Source organism: Pteropus medius, unplaced genomic scaffold, assembly GCF_902729225.1.
Source record: "Pteropus medius unplaced genomic scaffold, Ma_sr-lr_union100, whole genome shotgun sequence".
Taxonomy (NCBI): Eukaryota; Metazoa; Chordata; class Mammalia; order Chiroptera; family Pteropodidae; genus Pteropus; species Pteropus medius.
Genome location: NW_024354503.1, coordinates 13601013 through 13628024, shown reverse-complemented (window position 1 = coordinate 13628024; position 27012 = coordinate 13601013). Strand labels below are relative to the sequence as shown.

At 30.8% G+C, this 27012-nt stretch overlaps 1 protein-coding gene and 2 long non-coding RNA genes across 8 annotated transcripts in view; 1 reads left to right on the top strand and 2 right to left on the bottom strand.

Moving 5' to 3' along the window:
• SUPT3H (SPT3 homolog, SAGA and STAGA complex component) overlaps positions 1–27012 on the bottom strand; it is a 418239-nt gene that overhangs the window by 374172 nt on the left and 17055 nt on the right. The window lies entirely within an intron of this gene.
• The window catches only part of LOC120596027 (uncharacterized), a 42134-nt gene that overhangs the window by 2472 nt on the left and 12650 nt on the right, over positions 1–27012 (top strand). The gene's annotated exons all lie outside the window — the stretch shown is intronic.
• On the bottom strand, positions 9220–26126 carry LOC120596028 (uncharacterized). Its single transcript, XR_005651062.1, has 4 exons — positions 26116–26126; positions 21586–21593; positions 17802–17817; positions 9220–15282 (listed from the first exon to the last, which is right to left on the bottom strand). It is a non-coding gene; the product is annotated as an uncharacterized LOC120596028 (long non-coding RNA).

Sequence of the window (27012 nt, the reverse complement as noted above, 5' to 3'; positions counted from 1 at the left end):
TTTTTCTAACCAGATCAGGAACAACCCAAGTTTCAAGGACTATTTCATTATTACAAGTAAAGATATTAATATTATCACAAAGAATGTTAAAATGCTCTTTATTCTATCATATTAGGGGTCATATATCTGTAATACCCTTGAAAGCTTATTTCTACAGTAAAATTTCTAAAACTTGACCAAGTTTCTAAGCAACAAAGCATGATAGTGAACTAAATAAAGATCATCTTCTATCACGTGTCATAACAATTCTTCCTCTTCTGAAAAGTGGAATTTACCTTCTCCCACTCCCAAATAGTACTTTGGAGCCTGGATAGAGAATTTAAGATGAACCCACTACACTAAACTAATTACAGGTGGATATTAAACATTATGTATAGGTTATCATCACATTGCAAACATCTCACCAATCTATAATCTATCTGAAGTCTAAAATCTCACTTCAGCTTTAAATTCTTATATGATTATCAAAACAACCTAATGAAATGGCAGAAGTATGTGCTCCAATTTTGTAAAATAGTTTTTAAAAGTTCAGGCTTTTCCTAAGTGAGGGACAAAGTACACACTGACCAAAGGCCGCACCTCAAAAATAATGAGTGAAAAGTGTGTGTGAAAGACAGACAGATACAGAAAGATGGACAGAGAGAGGGTTTCAGTGTCCTTGCTCTCTCCGCATATCATTTATCTTAACTTAAACAAGAATTTTCAATCTGTACAACTCAAATGTTTCCATTATTTATCACAAATAGTCTGCTGAAAATGAAAGATGTGATTCATAAAGCATATTACAATTAAGAACTTATTTCTGAAAATATATTAGTTGACTGATTAAATTTCTACATAAAACCTGTCTTAACAAACCAAAGTGACTGACTGAATATGATGTGTGAACACTGATTTCCAAAATAATAGCTATGGTCCATATCAATAATAGTAATAATTTAAGTTTCAAGATTTAATCGTTGACAAAGTGTCACAACTTGCTTCTACAATAAAGATATTCCAAAATCCAGGGAGAGAATTTCAAAAGTTAAAAACACACACAGACCACTCCAACACGTATTCCAGCTAAAAATGTCAATGCAACTCCCAAAGACTAATATTGTAAATTATTTTAAATTATAATAAATAATCCTAACCTTACCAAAAAAATTGTTAGATTTCACTCTTAAATTTTAAAAATATATTAAAATGTAAAAGATTTCAAGGAAATTGCATGAAAATATTCTGTTAGTCTATATGAACCTCTTGATAGTCTCTAAATCATCAAAAAGGCATGAAATATACATGATTACATTATGATATATTTTAGTTATTTTAAAAGTAAAAATTAATATATTCAATTACACCCTTCAAACTAATCACTGATAGTTTGACCTGTTTAAATCAGTCATGCTAAAGTTAAATTCAGTAAGATAGAAATGTTCCAGTTTGTTAAAACAACACTGAAATATTTGATGGTTAAATAAACTGCAGGGGTGGGGAAAGCTAACTCATTGAAGGCACTAAGATTTTATCAAACACACAGAATTAATCTTTATTGAATAGAACCATTCACAAATCAAAACTCACTGAACTTCAATACTTTCAACCAACGCTAATCAATTACAAACCTTTTCTAGTGCTTCAAAACTCATGTGCTTTCAATTTTATACACTGGTGGTCCTCAAGTACTGCATTGGGGCTGAGTTAAGACATTCTGTATCACAACTGTTTTTTCCAACAAATATTCATCTAGAGGGCCTTTTTTTCCCTCAAGAGCTGCTCACATGAAAACTGTGGTAATATTTTTATACTGTACTTCTTTGTTGAAGCAAAAGGTTAGGGGTTACCTAAATACCTCAACTGTATATACAAAAAAGGGAAAAGGTAAGTATTCACATAAAAAATTCAATGGGACTGGATTATTTATTTTTGCATTTCCTATGATTAATGATGCACCCGTGCATACTAGAAAACTGATGGCAAAACAGGGTAGCATCTCAAATTCCTCTCCAAAGCATACAAATACCAACCTTCCATGCTGTTCTAACCTTTGTTCCAGGATACTAAAATGTGACAACTCTAAGTCAATAGTGAGGCCATGCTAAAGCTCCTCAAGAGCATTAAGATTGCAAATACTATTAGCTAACAAAAGTCTTCAGAGATATTTTTACATAAAGAGTTCACTGGAAGAGTCTACCTCTGTAATGTCTTCTTTAGTGATATTACACATGTGGTCATATACCTTCAATATGAAAAAAATCCTTCCTACAAATAATAAAACTAAATGTGACAGAGCATACTTATTTTATCTAGTCATTTATCATGTAAGATCTTATTAAATGGATGCTAGAAAATCAATGCTAATTTAGGCAGAAACTTCCCAAAAGGCTACCTTAATTTTTTTTCTTATACAACTGAATTACACTAAAGATAAAATTCTACCAAAAAAAAAAGTCTGTCATTAAACTTCCAGCATTAGGATAACAATAAACTCTAATTACTTAATATCTTCTAAATAAAATATTCTAAGGTAACTGTCTAAAATATATAAAAATTCCTCATGAAATCTGAAATGTTTAATATTTTAAAGCAATGAAATATTTTAATGTAATGAAAGTATATATCTTAATACAATCTATTGCCATTTCAAAGATTATGGAATTCAGTGGACATGTATTGTGATGAATGTGTTATAATTCAAAAAAGTAATGAAGAAATTCTATACCTTGAGAGTTTCCTTATATTTTTAACTACAGTTGACCATAAGCTTTTGTGCATTCAACAACACACATACATAAAACAGGCCATACATTCCCACGTAACATTTAAAAAATCTGTATAACAACTGAGATTAAATGCTCTTTTATTACAATGAATACGATAACTTCACCTAATGTTGAATTCTTAGGAATTTCCTTGCCTTTATACTATTTATTAAGGACATAGAATTCAAGGTTTGTAACAGTGTTAGATGGATATAAGCAACACCACATTAACCATTACAGGGTTTATTGTTATTGTTGAATAGGATGTTGACTCTAAAGCATATTTTTTCATAAACATGCTTTCTTCTACTAATAAATAAAAAGCTCATCAGTAACCATGATATATAAAATAATTCCAAATAAGATGAGTTGTAGAATTAAAAGAGTCCTTAAAGGCGAGTTGCCACAAAAGCATTTAATACTTACAGTGAAAAAAAAAAATTCATTATTCACCCATCTCTTATAGATATCCTATGTTCTTGTTAATACTAATAAATCCAACATCTACTATAAAGTCTAGGACAAAAAAATCATACCAAGTATGATTTTGGCTCTAATAAAAAGAACATAAATGTTAGTTTGCTTTGATTAAATTTTCATTTTTTAAATCAACTGCCCACGATATAGACACAGTAAGCAAATGCAATTTTTAATAATGTTTAAGACATTTTAAAATTATTATATTGATGTCAGAAAATTTATGCAGTTAAAATTATTCTCCAATATGTATTTAAGATTAGTGTGGTAACTAGTTTAAAGCTTGATATATGCACTGTTTCTATGCAATCCCTTAAGAAATTATACATGAATTACATTAGACAAGTGATATTCCTAACAATGTACATCTAAATATCCTGTGCAAGACAAATAATTTTTATGACAAAAATCAAATAAATTACTTTGTTTTACTTTTCAGTTAAACTGGCTTTTTTTTATATCAATGGTTGTCTACTGAAATTATACCATTATACCATCGACTATAAAAATATATTTACATAAGAGACTTTTAAAAGTTCAAAAATTTAAATACACATTTATAGGTTCCTCTAAAATTATATGAACCATGAGTCTGCCAAATCGTTGTTTACATATTCCTTATATTCAGATATCTTACAATTAAGCCCATTTTGTGGTTCAGTAACAGCAAAAAAAAAAAAAAAACAACAATAACAATCATCAATAAGGTTTTAAAAACATATATATGCAGTATTTCTTTAGAAGAATTAAAATCATGATGTTGTGGTATTCTAACTTTATTTGGAAACATGGACATATTTTTATAAAGAAACAAAATATTTGCCACATAAATACAACTTTAATTTCTTTCAACTATCAGTCCGGCTCAAAATTTTAATACACAGTACATGCATTTCCATTTGCATGTGCATATGAATGCATATGTAAGTGACTACAGCACTTGGGATAATGATTGCAAACCAGGAAAAAAAAACTCGTAAATTATTTAACTAAGGTATAATATTTTGTGAAAGATAATTACTTTTTGCATGTACACTAACAGAAAAATATCAGTTACAGAGATCGGGTATCTACCAGCAAATCAAGATAAAAACAATCAAAGATTATGCCTGTAAAACTCAGGACATTATTGTCCAGGTATAAATTTAAATAATTAAAAACTGATATCAGTTAACTTATTACAGTTCACAAGAGAAAATATGAATGTAATTAATCTACTAACAGACACCTATTTATGAACATCATCTCAAAGAACAATTCTGGCTTAGAGCTAAACACGCATATTTTCTATATATTTACTCACTGCCCATGTAACTTCAGTAAATAAATTAGGCACTGTGATTTTTAATCTGGTTATTTTGTTTCAATAGTAACAATTATAATTAATTTTATTTTCAAATTTCTCTACTTCCAATTTAAATTTCAAATTTCTAGAATAATCTTTAAGTGAAAAGGTATCATATTTCTACAAATGATTAAAAATTCCTTAACTGAATCTAAACAAAGTGAATTCATCACGAAAGTGAAAAGAAAAAAATAATAAAGTACTATATATTACAATGACTATTTTAACCCACTGGTTTTACTGTATATGTGTAACTTGATCCTAGAAAATAGACATGAGTATCCAAAATTCACAGGGTACATATTCCCTTTAATCGATAATTTTAAAATTTTTTTTTGTAAATACAGCTCAAAGAAAAACGATTTTTTGAAAAAAAAGTGAATTCTCACTTTATTTCATAAACTATCAGATAACAGAAATGTGCAAAATTATAGTACCACAGAAAACTTCCTTATGCTCATAATCTATTAATAATCTGCTAATACTGTATCGATCCCTTAGTTTTCTATAAAATGGATAATTGTAAAAGTATATAAGCTTTTCAAACTGAGGACCTTAACACCCAATTCAAAAATATTAAGATGTTATAAGAAGATATCTATGAGAAAAATTCCATCGAGACAGCGGGATCCTAACATTAAGTAAGATAATTGGTTACAAAAGGTAATCTAGTAAGATTAAATTTTTTCCTCTCATGAAACTGGTAAAGCTTTTAGGTAATTTAGACAAAATGTGGAAAAAACTGCTATTGCTCTCAGAGTTCAATACAAAAATGAAAATATTTAAGAAGATAACCGATAAGGCAGATACTACTTACAAAGACAATGTACTACAGTACATTTATAAAGCAATATAAACATAAAAGTCAGTGTAATCCAAATCTTTGATCATTAATCCAGCTTTCTCTCTATACCTGAAACTCCTCTTTTCCATATTATTAAACTCCAGTGTTCACACAGAATTCTTTACATTCCCCCAGTTGTTAAAACTAAATATACATAATATGTTCTCTCTCTCTCTCTGAATTTTAGAAGGAAAATTTATAACAATTTCAAAACTTTTTACCACTCCTAGCCAGCTCATTTTAAAAAGGTTATTATCTAAGCTAGAGACAATCGGTATTGTCAGAAGTATATCATTCTTGAATTAGTAATAAAGATTTAACAATATATTTCCCTTATACTATGCATAAGCATATTGCAGAATATTTCAGTACACCAGGAGGACCAGAGATAAGCACATAAAGAGATTTTTTTTTCTAATTATCATTCGCAGGTATCCAGGAAGAAAATTGAACCACATGCTAATTATAAGGATTATTTTTATTTTCATAAATAATATGACTTTTAAAAATGTAATGATAAATCATAATTTACCAAGATACACTTAAATAACTATTTTTTAAGGGAGCAAAATATTTGGCTTAAATTGCTAAATTATTTAATTATTAAATGGTTAAACTATAAATGTTTACATATGGAAAAAATTTTTACTGGGACATGTTCAGACCATTTTCTTGTCTATGAAATAAAATCATGTGATCCAACAAATAACAAAAATATTTTAATAAAGTATTTATTTACAAAGTAATTATACATTACATGTACAAAATGATAGGAAGAGATTTTTTATAATGAAACTACATTACTATATGTAATTCAAATTTTCCACTTTGATTTAAATTTCATTCAGCCAAATGCATGGTCAATTCACTGCATTTCCATGATCCAAAAACATCTAATACCCTCAATGCTATTTTAAAGAAACTTTAAGAAAAATCGTCTTATTATTATAAGCTGACAGACTTTTGAAAAGTTGCTGCGAAAACAAAGTGATCTGAAAACTTACATGTGAACTTAAAACTAGCATACTCAATATGAAATGAACAAGAAAACAGCAAACAAATACATAAAATATAACTCTACCTAGCAAAATACCATCGTAAGAAGTCAACTCTGAGCACAAGAGAAATACATATGCTTTCGAAAATAAATGCTCAAATTAAAGCTTGTCTTTTGAACTGCTCAAATGAACATATACCACCAACTACAGAATTTTCTTCTAAACTGGCAAAAGTAAAAAGAATCACACTAATTCCTAATTTTGCAATTATGATGTGTGGTACTTTCTTTACTCATAAGACTATCATTTATTCTAAACGGTCTGGAAAAGCTTGCCATTGCATTTTTCCTATACGTACCTCTTATCAATTATGGTTTATCTTCAGCATTCGGAGGAAAAAAGCTTCAAAATTTTAACTGAGTTTAAAATACATCATTAAATCAATATACATAGGGCTAACTTTAAAAATATTCATTTCTAAAAGACCAGAAAATCTTACTTCTTTTAAGCTGATGCATCTACACATAGAAAGCAACTTTTAGTAAGTTCTTTGCTACGCCATAATGATCTGCTCCAGAAACTCGAGGGTACCTAAAACAACGGGCTACCTGTTCTAGCCATGCTTAGGAATGTGTCCAAATCATTTTTATTGATTTAACCTTTATAGGAATGCTACATATCCTCAGAGCAAAACATTTTGAATGTATTTATAATATGATACACTTCTGAGAAACCATGAAAAAGAAAGCTAAAAACAAATCTAGAGACTTCTTCACCTTTGGTTGTTATGGGTTTATTTTTGTTTACTTTAAACACTACCAACACACCTAAATATTAAATAATTCTATTTAGGAAAACTTACTTTGGCACTGCTGTAAGTAGAAATCAAAATTTATTTTGAGAAAAAAGTATATTTAAATAAATTCTAACTTTAAGAAATAAAATGCCCGACGTGACAATGATGTTGCATCTACAAATTTTAACGGATTCTAAATACTCCTTTCATACTCTAGTTACACATTAATCATGGAGCCTACAAACATATCAAACTTAAACTTAAAAAATTTAGTCCTTATTGAATAAACTAAGTTGTACTCTAGTTCACATTCTAAGAGTTTACAGAGAAAGTTCTGTATTGCCTATCTCTCTAGCTTTCTGCAAGTGGTAGTTTATTAATGGCTTCAGCAGCTAATGCCTGCATTAGTTACATTTGCCAAATAATAATTCACAATATTATGCTTCCTCACATTATGGTTCATCATTCGTTAACTTGAACTTCACCTCTAAAGAAATTATACTTTCACTGCAAACTGTTCCTTTAAAAAGGCAAACAACTTTTGAGCATTTCCAGATGTAGCATTCAAAAAAAAAAAGAAAGAAAAATCATAGGCAAATTCTCAAAGAACTCTAAAACTATTAATAAAAATGTAGTAAAACTGGAGTCACTACTTATTACTTCGATAATCATCCATAATTTTAAGAGCTGAATGTACTATGTATCAAATTCAGAAAGTTATGATAGAGAGCACTAATGATTTCAGGTAGCTGCCAGTAAATAAAACTAGGCAAATTTCAGTGTGACACAAGATTCAACTGAACTGAAATTTCTGAAGCTCTGACAACTACTGAATGTGCAAGAATAAAATCATAATGTTATCTTTTCCAAATAATTAACTTTTTTCCTGGGTAATATAAAGTTGGGGCCAGCTACATTATTTTCATCTTGTCATTTTTTTTAAAACATCCAAGCATGCAAAGGATTATGCTAAACCAATATTAAAATAATTTACATGTAGCCTGCTTCTCTGGGATGAGGCTGGGACTACAGTGAGTCAAGCAGACATCTAGGCTAGGGCACAGAATTTATGGAGGTGCTGGCTCCTGTACAACCATGAAGGTAGTAAGTGCCTACTGAAATGCTGTGCCCTGGGCACTTTGCTTGCCTCACCCTAGGCACAGGTCTTGTTCCAGAGGCACATTAATGTAAACTATTTTGGTAGACATATTCTAAGCAGGGTATCATAAAACACAGAAACATAGTAATATAAGGATAATAAAATTAAGAATTTTTTGTTTAACCCTCTGATTTATATTTTTTTAAAAAAAAAGAACTTAAATATAAACATTTAAAAATTATCATTTCATATTCTAATTAGAATTCTGCAATGGTACAAATAGTTGACAATTTTTATTTAAAGAACACATAGTTGGTATAAATATCTTTCAAAGTAAAATAAATTGTCATTATTTGACCATAAGGCTTTAAAAAATAAAACAACACTGAGCGAGCATGTTCCTTAAAAGTTCACAGGGCTACACACCACTTGTTACAGCCCAGTGGTATCCAAATCTGGCTGATCAATGGAAACGCCTAAGGAATAGGTCTTGGGAAGGGAGAAGAGAAAGCCTGGAAAATGTTTCTGAGCAAAGCTCTCCAGGTAAATTCGCCAAGTTCGAGAGCCAATAGATAGTCAACTTTTAATATACCCAGAAATTAATCTAAAGATAAGATGTACATACGAAATATATAAATTTCCAAACTGTCTCCCCCTAAACATTTGTAAAACTTATTCACAAGAAATAAAATACTAAAATTTCAGTCTGTTACTTTCCTTCCCAATCTTCTAGTAGAGATGTTAGCCAATATTGATGTGTCCAACAAATAATATTAATAAGGAAAATAAAATCAGAAGCATTGGCAATTCAATATGATAAACAAAACCAAAAACATTAACACTTCTTTTTCTTTTAGGTTTAAATAGTTATTCTATGTATATATGCATTCTATTCTAATTAAAGTTATTCTAAGTATATATTCATTCTATTCTAAAAACTTAATATTTTAAACATTAAATTCATTTAATTAAGCTCATATTAACATTAAAAAAAAAACATGTGCCTAATATACCTCCATAATTTTTAGACCATACCTTAATTGAAACTGTACTTTGTTTTCATGTTAGCTTTTCTTTGACTTTTATTATGCCAGGCACTATACCAAACCCTTTATAAACATTATTTTCTCTAATTCTCACAACTCCCTTCTATGAGATGGGTATTATAGTTATTTACAAATGAGAAAACTGAAAATGAGGTAATAAAACCTGACCAAAGTCACACAGTTGTAGAGCTAGGATTCAAACCCAAGCCTTCTCACTCTTAATTACTATCTTATAGTGTTATATATAACCTTAATGAATTTATTTCCTAATCTCCAATTTCACCTGTAAAGATGTTAGTTCTCAGAAACATGATCAAAGTTATTAAACTGACAAAATACAAATGGAGATAATCTTTGAGTCTCCAAATTCTCCCTCAATGTATCTTTAAGTAATACTGATAAGTGAAAAGCAAAGAGATTAATAAAAAACTTAAAGTTTTTAAGATTTAGGTCAGGTTTGATCAGAAAATAAAGTTCTAAGGAATTAAATAATTCTTAATCACTAAAATCATTAATCTTATTCAATGTCCAGACCACAGAGTACATATATACTTCATATGATATAAAAATACCATTTCAGGAGTTAAAAATTCAACTCTTAAACTAAACACAAGGAATTTTTAATCCTCCTTATTTATAAAATTAAAATAACAGTGTCAACCATGGGCTTTGGTGTCAGTTAGCTCTAAGTCAAATCCTAGTTCCCAAAATTATCATTCCCTTTACCATGGTCTCAGTGTCCTACCTAAAAAGGTCTATACGCCCACACTTTTGCTAAGTGACCAAGACAATCTTAATTTCTATATTTCTTAAATTCTTATTCTCTTAAATCTTTGATGTTCCCAAAGAACCATTGAGAAAGGGTGCATTTTTCTTTGCCTACCACAGGGATTATGTACATGATTCTACAAAGTAAATCTTTGACATATACTATTGTCCAAATTTTATCCACAACCATTTCTCCATTATTATTCAAAACAAACTCTTAGAGAAGGCACAAAAGAGCTCTACCTCCTTTTTTTATAGCAGAGTTTATAAAGAAAGCTGAGATTATATTTCTCATCTATATGAATCCACTGAGAGAAAATGCCCTGACCAGAAGCCACAGATGATGGTAGATAGATGAGACAGTTTCACAAAGAATAAATGAGAAGAGAAAGCTGTCTGAACATCTACAAATGTCAACAGACTAATCCAAACATTCTATGCCCATATTTACTTTGATACATAATGTTTAATGATCAAACCAACAACTTTAAAAAGCTTAAGTAAGGTGGAATCATTCATTAAAATCAAATACATAAGCAAGTATAAAATCTTAGATACTACATCTTAGAAAAGGAAACATGCAACCTGGTACTCTATCTGGCAATGGAGTCAAGAAGTTAGAAAAAGATTTGGTTAGAAATAAAAACTGATAGGGTAAGATACTTCACTGACACAAGTTTAAGCTCTGCAATTGTTCACACTTATTTCATCAGAAGTCTCTAAAAAGATGGGTGAAAAGAAAGACAAAATTTTTTACATTCTGCCAGAACAGTCAACCAATGAAGCAGAGAATAAATTTAAGTATGACATGGTGATTCAGTAGCCATTAAACTTGCAGAAAAAAATAAAGCTCGGATGTGAAAAATATGGGCAAACTGAAGAGATTACAAAGAAACTGGCAGAAGAATTTGGCAGCAGTCATTGAGAGAGGCAAAAAATAGGGGAAATGAGGTTGCAGTGTAGGAGAGAATGGTGATATTGCCAATGATTAACAGAATAGGAAAGGGTAAAAAGGAGAGTTTTGTATTAGTGGGAAAAGTAGAATACTAATTATATACAACACAGTCCCAATTTTTTTTAATTAGACAGGGGTGTGCATGTGTATCAGAGGAACTCAAAACAGCAATAATCACTATGTTTAGAAAGAATTATAGTACACTTTGTTTTTATACTTGCCAATATTTTTCAACTAAAAAAATAAATATATAATTTTTTAAATTTAGTTAATAGTATGCTTTAATGTTTACAAAGCTTATTTTCCTGAATACAACAAATTTGGTAGTGAGAAAGAACAATGATGGGTTCCCCCCCACCCCGCTACCCCCCAGGCTCAAGGTAAAAGAAATAGAACATATTCCTACAGTTAGAAACCATTTTTATGTGGAAAAATCAGTTTCACGAAAACCAAAGAACTTAATAGAAACATGACACACCGACCAAGCAAGCGTTTCAGTGTCCTTTCAATTTAAATCCCAGTTACATCAATTATTATAAAACTTTGAGAAAGCTACTTAAGCTACCTGTCGCCATTGGCAAATATATTACCACCTGTAAAAATATTACCACCTACCTTGAAAGTTTTCTGTGAAAATTAAATAAGACAACACATGCAAAGTGCCTACACCCTATAAAAAAATTAGTGCAGTTATTACAATATAGTCAAGTTTCCAATCCTAAATCCTCTTAAAAGTCTAAATTTGGCTACTAATAGTGTGGCCCACAGACCGGTAGCATCGGCATCATCTGAAAATGCACATAAAAATGCAGAACATCAGGCCCAACCCCAGACCTTTTGAATCAAAATATGTATTTCCGCAAGATCCCCAGGAAAAACACTGTTTGAGATGCCTATTCACAACATTCAATTAAGTATCCGTCTTGTTTTATATATCACCAGCTCCCTGAAGTTGTCTATTCCATCTCTGTTCCAGAGCTCTTTCTCATGAATGAGGAGGACCTGGTAGTTTACTCTTAATTCCTAACTCAGAGACTTTTAAGAAATCAACAGAAGTCTAATCTACTTTCACTCCAAAAGACAACTTTTCAAACTTAAAGAGAATTCTCATGTTGACCCCTCAATTTATCCACTATGACTGAGCAAGAATGAGGGTCTCGTGGTGAACAAGTCTCTCCTGTAAAACGTCTTCAACAATTTGAGACATTTTCTTAATTATTAAGCTGCACAACTATATTTACTAGTTACCAGTCTATATTTATCCATGTTGTCACTGATGTCTCACCACAAACTTGTCAAATGCCTTACTGAAGTTTAAATAGATGGTATCTGTCTCATGTTCCTGAGATAGTGATCCAGTAGCCCTGACATAGCACAGATTTTGTGAGACGTGGCTACAGCTGAGTAAAATCTTTTGGTTTCCAGCACTCATAGAAGTGGTGGGTCACAAACCAGGCCTTTAATAACTCACTTTAGAATCTTAGCCAGCAGAAGCTTCAAGTTGACAGGTCTTCAGACATTTCATTTTACAACTAATTCTTCTCTTTGATATTTTATACTAATTATTTATTGTCAAGTATTTTACAATCACAGGTGCCTATTTTTTTGTCTTTTCTCTATTCCGTGACTACTGAAACAGGAATGGATATAAAACAGGGAATATAGAAGACACTATATATATAAAAACTTGTCAAGCCAAACGGCAATTCAAATTTCCTAATTTAGAGAAAAGGTGGTATGACAAAGAAAAAGAACATCTGCTAGATATACCAGTATCTAAGATTCAACTATTACAGAGCTCCTAGAAGGTTATCTCCTCTGAAAGAATTTCTTAAGACTGCTTTAAGTGTAACTTTCAACTTTCTCTTATTTATTACACTGTTGAGAACTACCTCATTTACTTAGCCTAAATTTCCCCTTACCTATATATACTTATTCTTGCTCCCTACCCTTAAAAAGGACATGTCTTGAGTTGTCCATTCATACACTGCTTTATTCTTTTCACTCTATGTGAACTTTCTTTTCATTCATGTCCATATGAACACTGCCTAGATTCCAAACTTCCAGTGGAGAGCCGGTATCTGTTGGTTTCCTTTTGAACATCACCTAGAACAGTAACATAATCAACTAAGCATTTAATTGCTTGATGACCAGCAAACCAATATGAGTAAGAGTCCACAGAAAGATATGCTTTATTTAAAATTTAAAATGCATCAAAAATTGTGAACAGAGGAAAAAGCATGTCAACTTTGGTTGTATATGAAACAAGACTTTACTCTTGGCTGGGAAAGCTTAGAGAAAAAAAAAATCTGAATATGACAGGTGAACTGGCCTTTAAAGACAAAAAAAAAAAGAAAGAAAAGGAATAAACTTAGTAGATGGAGAAAGAAAGGCCATTTAAGAAATAAAAAATGTGCTAAACCAAGACTTGGGGCTAAGACAAGGGAGACAATAAAATAAGTAAGAGGAGAGTGGTACAGAAGCAGTGACTTAGTTGTTACATACTATTCTCTAAAATGGGCTTCATTCTTGAGTTCAGAAATGTCTCCACTGAACCTAACTGAATCAATAATCTAGCAAAACTTATTTATATTAACAAAAGGGCTGTATTTTAAAATATACTTCATGACCAGTATCTACTTGCTCAGTGCACCCAAATATCTAACAGCTAGCCCTACGAAACAAACTTAAAAAGTATGATAGCCAAAAAATCAGTCAAAGTGAAAGATTAATTCCAGCCACTCTTAATAAATCATTCCTGTTGATTTTTACACATTGTTTAGTTTTCTTGGTTTTCTCTAAGCTTTCCATCTCTCCCAATTTTGTCTAACATGGCATGACTTTTTTAAAGGACTAAGCTGCAAGTCAGGAAAAATAAGATCTAGTTACAGAGTTAAAAGAGTGCTATGACAAAACACTTAAGTTTTTCTGAGTTTTGGGTTCATCACTTACCAGTAATGAACTATATATACTCTCTAAGCCTTTTCCAAATTCTTTCTGCCATATTTATTATATTCTAGACAGAATATCATTTCAAATAGTATTTCCTGGTCATCATAAGGCCACCCACAACAGAACCCTGCATAACCATGGTTCTTCTCAATTCAGGTCTTCAGGGAGCCACTGATAACCAATAGGAATTCACAGGCCAGAAGAAAACTTTTGACCATCCCATGTCCAATGGTTCCTATTTTCAGTCAAAGTTCAATTTCTTCTTCCCAACTTTTATCTAACCATGCTTATTTCTAATGACTCCTTGACATCTATCTTTAATTTGGGTCTTTGCTTCTGCAGCCCTAGATCCATGTTTCAAGAAGGCACTAGCAGGATGAGATAAGCAGAAAAAGTAATTTTAAAAAGCAGATAAGTGGAAGACCTCATTCTAGAGCCCTTTTAAACTTTCCTTCATGGCTTTAAGAAAAATAACTTCACCTCTTTGTGCCTTAGTTTTCTCATCTGTGAAACAGAGAAGGGGGAAAAACGACACATCTAACTGCCCTGCCTCACATGTATGTTTGAGAGTTAAATAAGTCAAAGCACTAATAAAAATTCTCAAATATATAAAATATGTTTTTACAATTATTATTTAAAAAGTTCAAATTTCTAGTCACTTGACTTAAAAGAATACACTTGTGCCTTTTAATAGCAGTGCAAATTATGATTTGACTAGTTTTGGGTTTTTTTTGTTTACCAGAGAATAAAACTTTAAAATCAGCAAACCAAGTAGTTTTGAATGCTAAATTTTATGAAATATTTATTAAAACTTATTTCAAAGTTAGTCTATGTATTCCTCTAGCTCACTGGGTCTCACCTTTTTAACAATATAACTAACCCCTCAGTAAAATATACATGTATTGACTACCACTGTCTATTTGTTTACAAATTATATCCAATTTTACCTTCCTAACATAGTTTATCTTAAAAATTATTCATGAAAATAGAAAGTTTAAGGCATAAAATATATACAAATAGAAGTCTTAGTGTTTTTTCCCTGAACTCTACTTTGAAAACTACTGCTGTAAATCAGTGGTTTCAAGCCTCTTTAAGCTACACAATTCTCTATTCGAACAGCAACTTTGAAAATGCAAACCTAATCTATATGACAAATAAAGGTAGACCTGCTCTAATTTAAGTGAGAATGAGAAAACAGGAACCTGACGGTCCATGATAAAATTCCTATGGTTCCAGTAAGCACAATTAGAAACTACTAACCTTGAAATGAGAATTTCCACTAACTTCTTTAAAAATAAATATACATGCTTTTACTTAATAATGCTGTTTCCGTAGCCTGAAGTCAAAGTTAAGATTCAACTGAATACTCAAGTTATATTTACTGTAGGATACAATTAAGGATACTGTTGACTACAAAATAAAGTGTCCCCCAGCTTCCACGGAAGAAAATTCTCTCAGGCCTCAGCACCAAAAAATGTTATACTCTTAAAAACTATGAAGCGTTATATCATGGACTGTGAATGTAGTTTCTTTTGAGACAGTATGGTATACAATTCTGTGCTTTCCTATTTGCTAGGAAGTTTGACAGTAAAATATTACCCCATCTCAGCAACCGGAGAGGCATTATGCATCTCTGTGTATTTTTACTTCCTGGATTAATTTTTTATCTCTCTTTCTTTTATGCTTCATCTTAATTTCCTGTTTTTCCTATCCTATTGTAAACACAATACACTCCTCAAATATTTTTGGAATCAGCTAAGATACAAATGATAAAACTCAATCCTCAAAGATGCCACTCGGCACCATGAACTTCCCATTCCTCCAGGACAGAAACCCTGAAATCATTTTTGGTAACTAATTCACTAATTCCATCAGTCTCCAATACCTAACAATCCAGTCTATATTATCGCTTGTTTCCTATTCTTAATTCTCACTGCCATTATCTCTCACTTGGATTACAATAGGTCTTCCCACCAATGCATTTTACATGCTGCTTATGATCAATCCTCTTTAATCATTATCAATATACATCATACCTTTGGGAAAGACCTAACTCCTTAGTCTGGCATTCAAAGCTTGCTACATTCTGATACCAATCAAAAGTTCAATCTGTATTTCCTACAATCAACTTCTCCATAGACACAGTAAACTATTTGCTTCATATGCTAATCTTTGCCTCTAGGTCTTTGATCATTGTTTTTCCTTTTGTCTCCTTGTTTTTCTTTTCCTTTGTTTCCTCTACAGTGTTCTCTACCTATCCTAACACTCTTCCCCCAAATTTCTACGGTGCCAAATATTACCTAATATTGAAGACAAACTTAAATAGCATTATTTTCATAAGCTTCCATCAAACTGAAAATCCTCTTGCTTACCTCTGTATTCCCATAGTAGTATATCTGTAACTTTTCACATATTTATCTCCATCATTCTCTCATATTCATCTATCATTTTTTGTTTCTATCTGTATATGAAACTACTTACATACACAAATGTTAACATATATAATTCTTCTAGACCAGTGACCCTAAAGCCTTCTTTTTAACTGCAAAATCTACTTCACGGGAAATGCTATGAGAAAGCTCAATAAAAATGGATTTTTAAAGGAGCGTCTCTGGTTCCAAGGAAAAAGGGTTGAGAAGATAGCTAGAACTTCATGCCCTCCCCTGAGCAGCCCTACAGACATCTTCATAAAGCACAAAGATACAGTACACTAAACTGCACGCTCCATGGAGACAAGAAGTATACTTACTTTACCTGTCTCTCATGTAGGAAGGCAACACTGTATAAAATCAGATATTCCTGGGGTCAAATCATAGCTCTGTTGCATATAAACCATGTTCTCTATGCAAATCCTAATCTCTCTGAACCTAAATCTTCATCTGTAAAATGGAATTGGTGAAATCTACATGTGATGACCACGTAAGAGATCATATGAAACATAAAAGTCACACTTCGAAGTATTGATAGCATAACTACAAAAAAATCCCTATCCCCTTTCTCCTCCCCTTTCTCTCCACAACATCTAGCCAAATGCCTAGCATGTAACAGGAATTCAATAAACATGATTTGAATGAATTAATGAGTAAATGGACAGATGAATGAATGAACAACAATTATGCAAACAAAAAATAAAAAGACATTGAAAAGAGATTTGGTAATAGGTACAGAAAAAAGATGCTAAAGAAATAACATACAAGAAAAAAGGAAAAATATTTTAAAAATAACTTTTATGGCTGGAAAAGAATAAAGGTGGTACTTTATATATTTAAAAACTAGAGTTGATTTCAATAAAAATTCACTACCAAAGAAAGAACCTAAGATGAAAGGAATATTTATACATATAATTTTAAGGCTTATGTGTGAATAATATGATATCTGGCTAATATATAAACTCAATTTACTTCAACAGCTTAGAAATAAGAGTTATAGTAAATTAAACTATAGTAAACGATGATCATGTTTTTTAAAATAAATTTTATTTCACTGATTTATATATAACTATTATGGAATGGTGTTCTGATTTTCTTTTCTATGTGTTTCCTTGCTTCTCAAGTTACAAATGTAAAGTTCTGCAATTGTATTTAAAATCTTTTGGTGGTAGATGTGCACAAAAGAAATACCTCAACACAAATCACTATGACACATAATGAACCCAAAAGGAATAGGCATATATCATTAGAAGCAAGATGTTAAGTTTGATAAAAACAAAATCTGACCTTTAATATTTTTTAAATTGGTTAATAAACATAAAATGTGGAAAGGCTTACATTCTACATATTTTTAAACACTTCTGGCATCCTTGAGGTCTGTCTACAAAAGCAAAGAAGTATGTACATGGTAGAGACAAAATATTTCAAATAAAAGAAACATAATCCTATGGGACTATCATTTAAATAGAGAGCTAAAATCCAAATGGTTTATTTTTCTGTATTCACAAACCAAATGTACTTCATGCAATGGATGAAAATCAGCAAATGAAAACTGACATATAAAAAAAATTAGTGACACTATCAGCACAATATGTCTTGAAGTAATGGCAAACCACAGGTCAAAATTAGGTCTTAGTCTTTAAAGTTATTTATAGTCCTTAAAAATGACAAAAACAGAACAGAATTTAGATTATAAATATCTCTTATAAAAACTTCACTCCATCAGAGCACAAGGTTAAATAATGATTTGCCAAATCTGACTCCTAAAAATGACTATAACAGAATGCTTTTCATTTGACTTTGTGAAAAATGTGAAACCTCTTCCTTCTAACTATGGAAGGCTGAAGTCAATATATTATAAAACAAAACTATTAAAAAATTATTAGTATTTCAGAAACAGATATATATTTTATATGAACATTGTAAGTCTATCAGTAAATAATTCTATATACAAGTATGATTACAATTTTTAAAAAATAATAAATGTCTAAATACTGAAATAATAAAACAATGTCAAGATGGTTACCTCTGGATGATGAGATGATTTCCTTTTGTTCTTCTAGAGATTCCTAAAATCTCAAACATATTACTTTTACAATCAGAAAAATTTAAAGTTATACAAATATAAGTATATACATATACATGTATTTGCATGTGTGCACTGGAATATGTATGCATATATGCCCTTAAAAAGCCTACTTATGTCTAGTTTATAAAAACAAAAAGCAGGGCCTTGGTGTAAAAATAAGAAAAAGTAAAAAAGAAAAGTAGCTCGTGTTAATAATTAAGAAAATATTCTCAAATCTCCCTAACGTAACATAAAAGTTTGGTGGTGGAGTCAGAAAAACCTGAATAAAATCCAGCTCCACCACTTAATAGCTGGGTAATTTTGGAAAAGTTATTTAGTTTCTTTAATCCTCAGCTTCTTCATCTAAAATTCGGGAATAATATTATCCAACTAACAGGGCTATTAAATGAAGTAACATATGGAAAGATGTTACTGCACAATGCCTATTTAGTAATGGTAGTCCTATTTCCTCTTCCTGTAACTCTGTATAGCCAAAATTTCTGTTTTAATTTAGGCTTTCCCTAAATTAAGTTGCCACATTCTACTAGTTCCTACTACTCTGTACATTCTCTTTCATAGTTCTTGTCACAATTTATGCAAATGTGTCCACAGTACATAGCATACCATATGTATTCAGTAAACAAATTTATAAATAAAGATATTTATATTTATAATCATCCCAATTATAAAATTTTGCCTATATAATCAGTATATGTAATATATAATATTATTAAGTTATTGCCTATGATATGAATGGAGTATCTAAATTTGAATTTAGTACTTCTGGGGTCAACTGCACTAGGGGAAAAAAGAACATGACTAATATTTCAGTCTATCTCTAAATAATTAACATCACAATGACAGAATCACGGTAATTCTCTACATTTTGTCCTTCAATCTTCTATTAGTCTACTAAAAATAAGGCTTAAGAAAATGTTAAGTTTCTTTCTTGGCTTTTAGTTTACCGCTGAGTTTTTGTTTTTTTTTTTAATCACCATCTCTTACAACTGGGATTAAATCAGCTGTTTACTGATAAATCAGGGTGGCACTGCTAGATGACATTAGTGAATTGGCTCTCAGAGTGTAATCCCTAGACAATCAGAATAACCTGGGAATTTAATAAAAATGGAAATTATTGTGCTCACCCTAGATTTACTGATTCAGAAAGCCTGGCGGTAGGGCCTCAGCAGTCTTATGATTCAGCAAAGCTGTAGGGTGATTCTAATGCACCCTAAAGTTTAAGACTCATCACATTAGAAAATGTATTCCTTATAAACAATAGGTTGTTTCACTGGTTTTCATCAATTTAATTTGCCAGTGTATTTCATCATTAAAATTCTAATATTGCAGGATAACCTCTAAAATACTCTACAAAATTTGACAAACAGGACATCTGTAAGTATATGAGACAAACAACCAAGGAATGCTTAATACATTGTTCTATCCACATATGCTGCGTAATCAATTCATGTTATTACTACTGTTTATTTTTATTAGAAATTAACTCCTACATCTTCTAAATAAAAAGGTCCTTGCTTCAGGAATTCTAATTTCAAGTAAAACTGTAATGTGGCTCAAAAATACAATTACTGTTTTCAAAGGTTTTATAAATCACAGGAAAAAGAAAATGACCTAAGCCCAAAATGTAATTAAAAGTGTGTTATCACTATATGAAAGATATACACAATTAAGTCAAAGGTTCAAGTGAGTTCTAAATTAATCTCCATTTTAAAGATATAATGGGTTCTAGATTAATTTGTATTTTTAGAGATATAATTCATTAACAAAATAATAATAAATTGCTACAAGAGTACAAACATGGTTTAATGACAGACTTGTTAACATAACACATCAGTAGATCAACTGTGAAAGAGGCATACAATTACCCCAAAGATTACCTTTTTGGCATGTGATAAAACTCAACTCGCTTTCATTTTCTTTTTTAACTTCAGGAATATAAAACTACTTCCTCAAAGTGATTTAAACTACTTTAAACCAAAAGCCAACAACATACTAGTGAATATGAAAAGCATTTCCATTAAAATCAGGAATAAGAAGGTCTATGATCCTCACTCTTAGTTATTAATGTTTTGGAAGTTCTGATTTAAAAGAGAAATAACCATTATCTGTGGCTAACGCAATACTCTATCTAGAGAGCTCAGGGGAATCAACCAAAAAGTAAGTTGATTAAATAAAAAAATGTTCTAAATTTTTTTTATGGTAGTATTATCACTGTATGTAAAGATACACACAATTAAGTCAAAGGTTCAAGTACACAAGACCATACACTGCAGAAATACAGTTTACAACAAAAACAATAGAACTTCTGAGAAATGAGAAATAATAATGGTATTTCTAACAGAACAAGAATGCAAACTCCATGAGATTAGGAGGGTTTTCTTTTGTTTCATTCTCTACTATATCCCTAGAACCTAGAACAGTGCTTAGCACAACATAGTAGGTATTCAACGGGCATTTGTTGAATAAATGAAAAGCAATAGCGTACAATAATCCTTTAGATCAAATGCAGTCTGCCAACAGATGATAGTCTAAGAACTGTTTATTACAAGTCCTTGACAAGATAAGGAGTTTGCACTAAAATGTGAACCAACTGCATCACTATGTACACCACTCAATTCAGCTTTTATCATAGGAAAACTATCTCAATGAAGGAAGCAGGGGACTGGTTTGAAATCTGGCTCAAACTACTTAACTCATAAAATACCAATGACAAACAGTTCACATACTGACCAAGTTGGGTGGCACTCCTTTAGACTAAATGTTGGGAGTTGAAATGAGAGGGGAAAAAACCTAACTTCAAAGAAGAATTTGTAAAAATAACGTATGGCTGCTGAAATGTAGTCAAGATTAGGTCACTGTGCCTTTTAAAGGAAGTTTATGAAACATAAAAACAAAAAATTTTAAGATTAAGTTCTTGTATCAGCTAAATGTCAGGTTCTAATCAGGAAATTTAGACATCCCAATAGTGTCTAAATTAATGAAGTCTATACTTTCACAGGAGTCTATAATAGATGACCACAGTCTAAGTAATTAATACTACCCAGAATCCTTTGTTTCTGAATGAAAAGAGGTGGGCCTACTATGTTGAACTTCAATTCTATCTAGAATTCTATAAAGTCAAATTAATTTAAAAGGACATATATAGAGATTTGCATTGAACACCTATCTCCTATGTAAATGATTTATGTAATCTGATTCAATCCACACAAGAAACCTGAGAGATGAATATTGCTATATGTTTTTATAAATAATAAAGATCTTATAGCAATATAAAAAAGAATAAGATTCACTTATGTTTATGACTCCACCAGACCACCCTTTCTTCCACAAACCAGACACCATATATATTACAATTTTCTAATAGTAGAAGTTTCAAGTAAATCAGAGACACTCTAATACAATCTTACACCTAAAAATGCTTTTCATACAGCTAAAATGAAGAGGAAACTAAAGGTAATGTAGTAAGAGAATAATGGGAATGATATAACTTCAGTTCTGAATAAGGAAATGAAATAAATGCATAATATAAAAATGTTCAAAAGCTTAAAAAATCAGGGGATGACCAAAATAAAGCAGTAATTTGAATTTCTAATACAGACATATATGATGTAGATAATTGCCCATGCCCCTATTTCCTCCATCTTCCATTTTGAAGACTTCTAACCTCTTCTTAAATTTAGTAACTCCCATGGAGATTAACCTCCTAAACTATACTATCCCACTATGAATACAACTTCCTACTCGTTCTGTTAAATTCAATATCTTACGAGGCACCTAACAGATACCAGGTATTGTAAAACAGGAAAATTGAAACAATCTCTCTACTCATGAAGCTTACATTGGGGAATAGAGATAAACAATAGTTCCCTGTAATACAATAAAATAAGGACTGTTATAAGAGTATAGTACAAGGTGCCAAGGCACTCAAAAAGGCAATTAACAAGACAGGGTAGGCCAGGGAAGTCTTCCAGGGAAGATAAGACGTAGGAACTAATGCTTCTATTTTGTTACATTTTCTATTCCTCTAGTTCTCTTAATTACTATTTCTACTCAATGTTATACTTTATTTAAATCTCCAAACCCTTCTTCTCATTTTTCTACAAAATGATCAACTCTTTCATACTTTCCATTCCATCCCTCCCCACCAACCTAGGCTCAATGATCGGAACCTCTAATACCTTCTATTCTGCTGCTGCACCTAATCAGTCCAATCCCTAAATCAGTCCAATTTTTCCTTTCCAGTCCTATGCCCAGCAGCTAAACACTGTTATAGAAAATTATAAAACCTTGCTGTTAGAGGCCTTATAAATGCTAAGCTCAGCTGAATCATTGATAACTTAGGCAACACTAAACACATTCCTAACTAGCTTTCTCTCCCTAAGTCCATTGTTGCCATGACAAACCTTCACCACTCTCCTCAGGCTTCCATACCTCCCATCCTTGCCAACCCCAGCCAGAGGCCTTACCCACTTCTTTAAAATGGCATGAATGATAATTAGACATAGCTAAAAATATTACCTGAGACATTCTTTATGGGAAAAAATAAGTGTGTGTGTGTGTGTGTACTGAACCCAGCAACACAAAATTCCTAACACTATTTCATTGAAAAAAAAACAGATTTAGGACAAGAGAACTTACAAATAAACTTTGACCTGCCACCTAAAAACTTCAGCCATTAAAAATACAGGCAAAAACGAGAACTAAGAAGTACACTCAATTCTCAAAATTAATATTAAGTTTATGTAGCAAATATCAAGTGATTTTTCTAAGAGGAGAAAGTGTGTCAGGCTTTCCCAGATTATGAACTCTTATTTTAGATACAAATCTAATAACTTTGATTACTAGTCTGTCACTGACTGGAAGCAGCATTCAAAAAGTGAGGAGGTGAAACACCACCAGAGTAAGGCACAATGACAGCAGCAAAAGTAACTGCAAAGCAGAGAGAAAACAAAAATGCTACAAAAAATTTGTACAAATTCAGACAGCACAGCAAAGGAGGACTCTTCATCATTGGAGTAAAGCGTACTTTATGCCTCTATGGTACAAGTGGATTGCAATACCTGATATTTACAATTAAATTTTAGTATAAGAAGATTAAATTATACCTGGTAATCTGTTTCTATATAGTCATAATTGTGCATAATCTACTGCAGAAATGTTTTTATTAAAATGGTCAAAACTTAGATTAGCTCACATATTTATAAAATAAATATATTAAATAAATTTATTCTCTATGATTTACATTGCATAGATGCCCTTGTAGATAATTCCATTAATAAGAATATACTTTTACATATCTATAAAAAACTAATCTTTTTTTCCAATCATGCTCACCATTCAAAATAAGATAATTACATGATTATAAGTTGAGGGGATAGTTTGGCTGGTTTTTACATACTGCAGACACAGCACAATTTAGCAAGAAAAACAAATATTAAAGAAAACTGAGAGGTTCTTTAGTCTCTAATCATACAGTAGTTAACCAATTCACTTATTAGTCAGTATCTGTCCAGTGTTGTTTCAAATAAACTTTCTAAATGTAAAATTATTTCATTAATCAACTTTAAAAGTAAAATGAATTGCATGGAGCAATGTCTGAAATCTGAGTATAGAGCAAAAGGCATAAAAAGAAAAATAAAACTGCTTAAAATTTGCACTTAGAATTTGTTTTGGAGTATGATTAAATGATTTCTAAAAATTCATCTAGAAAAATAAAAACAGAAAAAGAGAGAAGAAATATTTTTAAAAGAAAAATTATGCAGATGACCCCGAACTATAATACCAAATATTAAAACATATTAAGAAGCTATAATAACTAAAGTAAAGCAGCACTAGCAAAAGAATAGACAATTCAATGGAACAATTTAACCCATAACTGATAGAAACATATTATTAGTATATTGTTAATCCCTATTAAACACACATTGCCAACCCATGTAATACAGGAATAGGGAGAAAGCCACAAAAGACTAGTAACACTCTACCAGCTATGTCAAAAACTGGTCAAAACATGATTCTTACAAGACACAGAAACCTATGAAAAGTAAAGGAGAAAGAAAGCAGTCAAAGATAACAGGTTAAGAACTAGTTCTCACTACCCTTCCCAAAAAAGCAGTTTGTGAACTCTATTTAAAATATTCAGGCTTGGGAAAAAATGTTATGCCAATCAGAAAGCCTAATGACTACAGTATTTTTTAAAAGGCATATGGTGTTTTACTTAAGATTAAAAAAGAAGTCTGTGAAGAGATGTCAAAAAAAATTGTATCTGCCAGAGGTGGCATATTTATACCAATATATAGTTTTTGTGATGTTTTATTATGTTAAAAACATACACACATGCACTAATATATACTATGTTAACACAGTAATATGTATCATAGAATAAGTCAATTCCCATTTCTTTGGATGTAATATAGAACTGCATATCAATCTCACATGTAGATGGAATTAGAACTGTGCTTCAGCAAACTTAAAAATAGCCATGGACCCTTAAGACTCAATAAATAATCAAAATCAAAAAGATTCATTCCTCTATATCAAAAATCTACTAATTATCTTATAAAAGTATACCTTTTTTAATTGAGTTGTTTACATTCTATATCAACAGAATTTTTTGTAAGGAAGAAATCAACATATAATTATAGATATCAATTTTTAATTTTCTACCCAACATTACTAAGCACTTTCTGATATATTTTCGGTATTGAAGAATCTATTTTTATCCAATATCTTTCTTAAAGATTAATCTTGAACTTGGTACCTTTAAAAATGGCATGTTTTTAAAATCTCAGCATATTAAAAATAAAAATATTGAATAGACAAAATATTACATAACATATTGCTAATTTTATAGCTACCAGAAATTTTGCAAATCTAGCTACATGAAAATAAGGACCCAAAACTTGCAATATTACATATTCAATTACACATACTGGCATAATCATCAAGTGCAATACAATACGTTCAGAGGTATAGTCACGGGAATTTCAGAAAGATTAAGTATAAGTATACTATCTAAATTCACAAAACAAGCATTTATAAAAGACTTAACACACTTCACTATAACTCAGACTTTCTACAAAACAGAACATGAATGTAATATTAAACCTCCCAATCAAATCTGAACTGCCAAAGTAACCACAAATTACCATCCTCAAATCTTTAAAGAACTGTGAGACAATGACAACCCAAAAAAAGAGGAAGAAGTAAAAAACAAATCTATAATAGTGTTAAAATAAATTAAAAAATCAATAAATCACATAACATGTAAAATGTATTTTTCCCAATTTCAATAAAAATATATATTATAAGCAACCCAGAAAAGTATTCCATGTAAATTTATATTTTCCATATTTCTTTAGTGTTGTCCAACATGGCAGTCGCTTTCTACATGTGGCTATTTAAATTTAAATTAATTAAAGTAAAATTTAAAATTCAGTTGCTCAGTTGTTTAGCTCATTCAATGTACTCAATTGGTACGTGGGGTTAGTGGCTATCATACTGTAGAGCACAGAAATAAAAATTTCCATCACACAGAAATTTCTACTGGACAGCGTAATATAATGTAGACAAACCATTTTTCTCTACATGCAATTATAAAATTTCCAGAAAACTGCAACATTCCTCACAATGGCATTTTAAACCCTCAATACAGTTTTACATTAAAAAAACCTGTAAACACTTCCTCCTATATTTGTCACATTTTTACAAACTTCGTAATCACTATGTAGATGACAATTATTTTTCAAAGAGATAACTAAAAGGACAGTGTTTATGTGCCAGGAACAATACTATGTGCTTTGATTCAATATCTCATTTTATCTTCATACAAACCCTATGAGGTAGATATAGATACAAGTCCACAATCTCTTATCTGAAAGATATTTCAGAATTCAGAAGTTTTCCGATTTTATAAAGTTAATACTGTACATAAACCATATGCTACATTACAACCTCGATAAGGTATAAGAAAGCTCTCAGGAACACAGTGCAATGAATGAATACTACCACTAATGGTTAGTGAAGACTATAAACAACTGCATATGAATTAGACCCTGGTTCTGGCATCATATTAGTTCAAAACAGGTATTCCCATTGTCTAGTATGATAATTTGCAACAACAATGCAATTTTAGAATGACAGCTCTGTGTCAATCAGCTTTGACACATTTTCTCAATGTCTCATTGTGATCAATTTACTATTATAATCTGATAATCTCCCTTATTCTTGTTATGTTTATAAACCACTGTATGTCTTAAAATATTCCAAATAGATGCATTTCCCAAAAAGTACAACGATAAGTTTATCTACATATTTTAATGTAATTTAAACACCAGGAATTAATATATTATTTCTGATAAAATATAAAAGTAGGACAAGCATTTAAATATTAAATAACAATGTAGCCATATTTACATCCAAAATTATGAAATGTCATAAATATGAGCATCCAATAAGAAGTATAAAG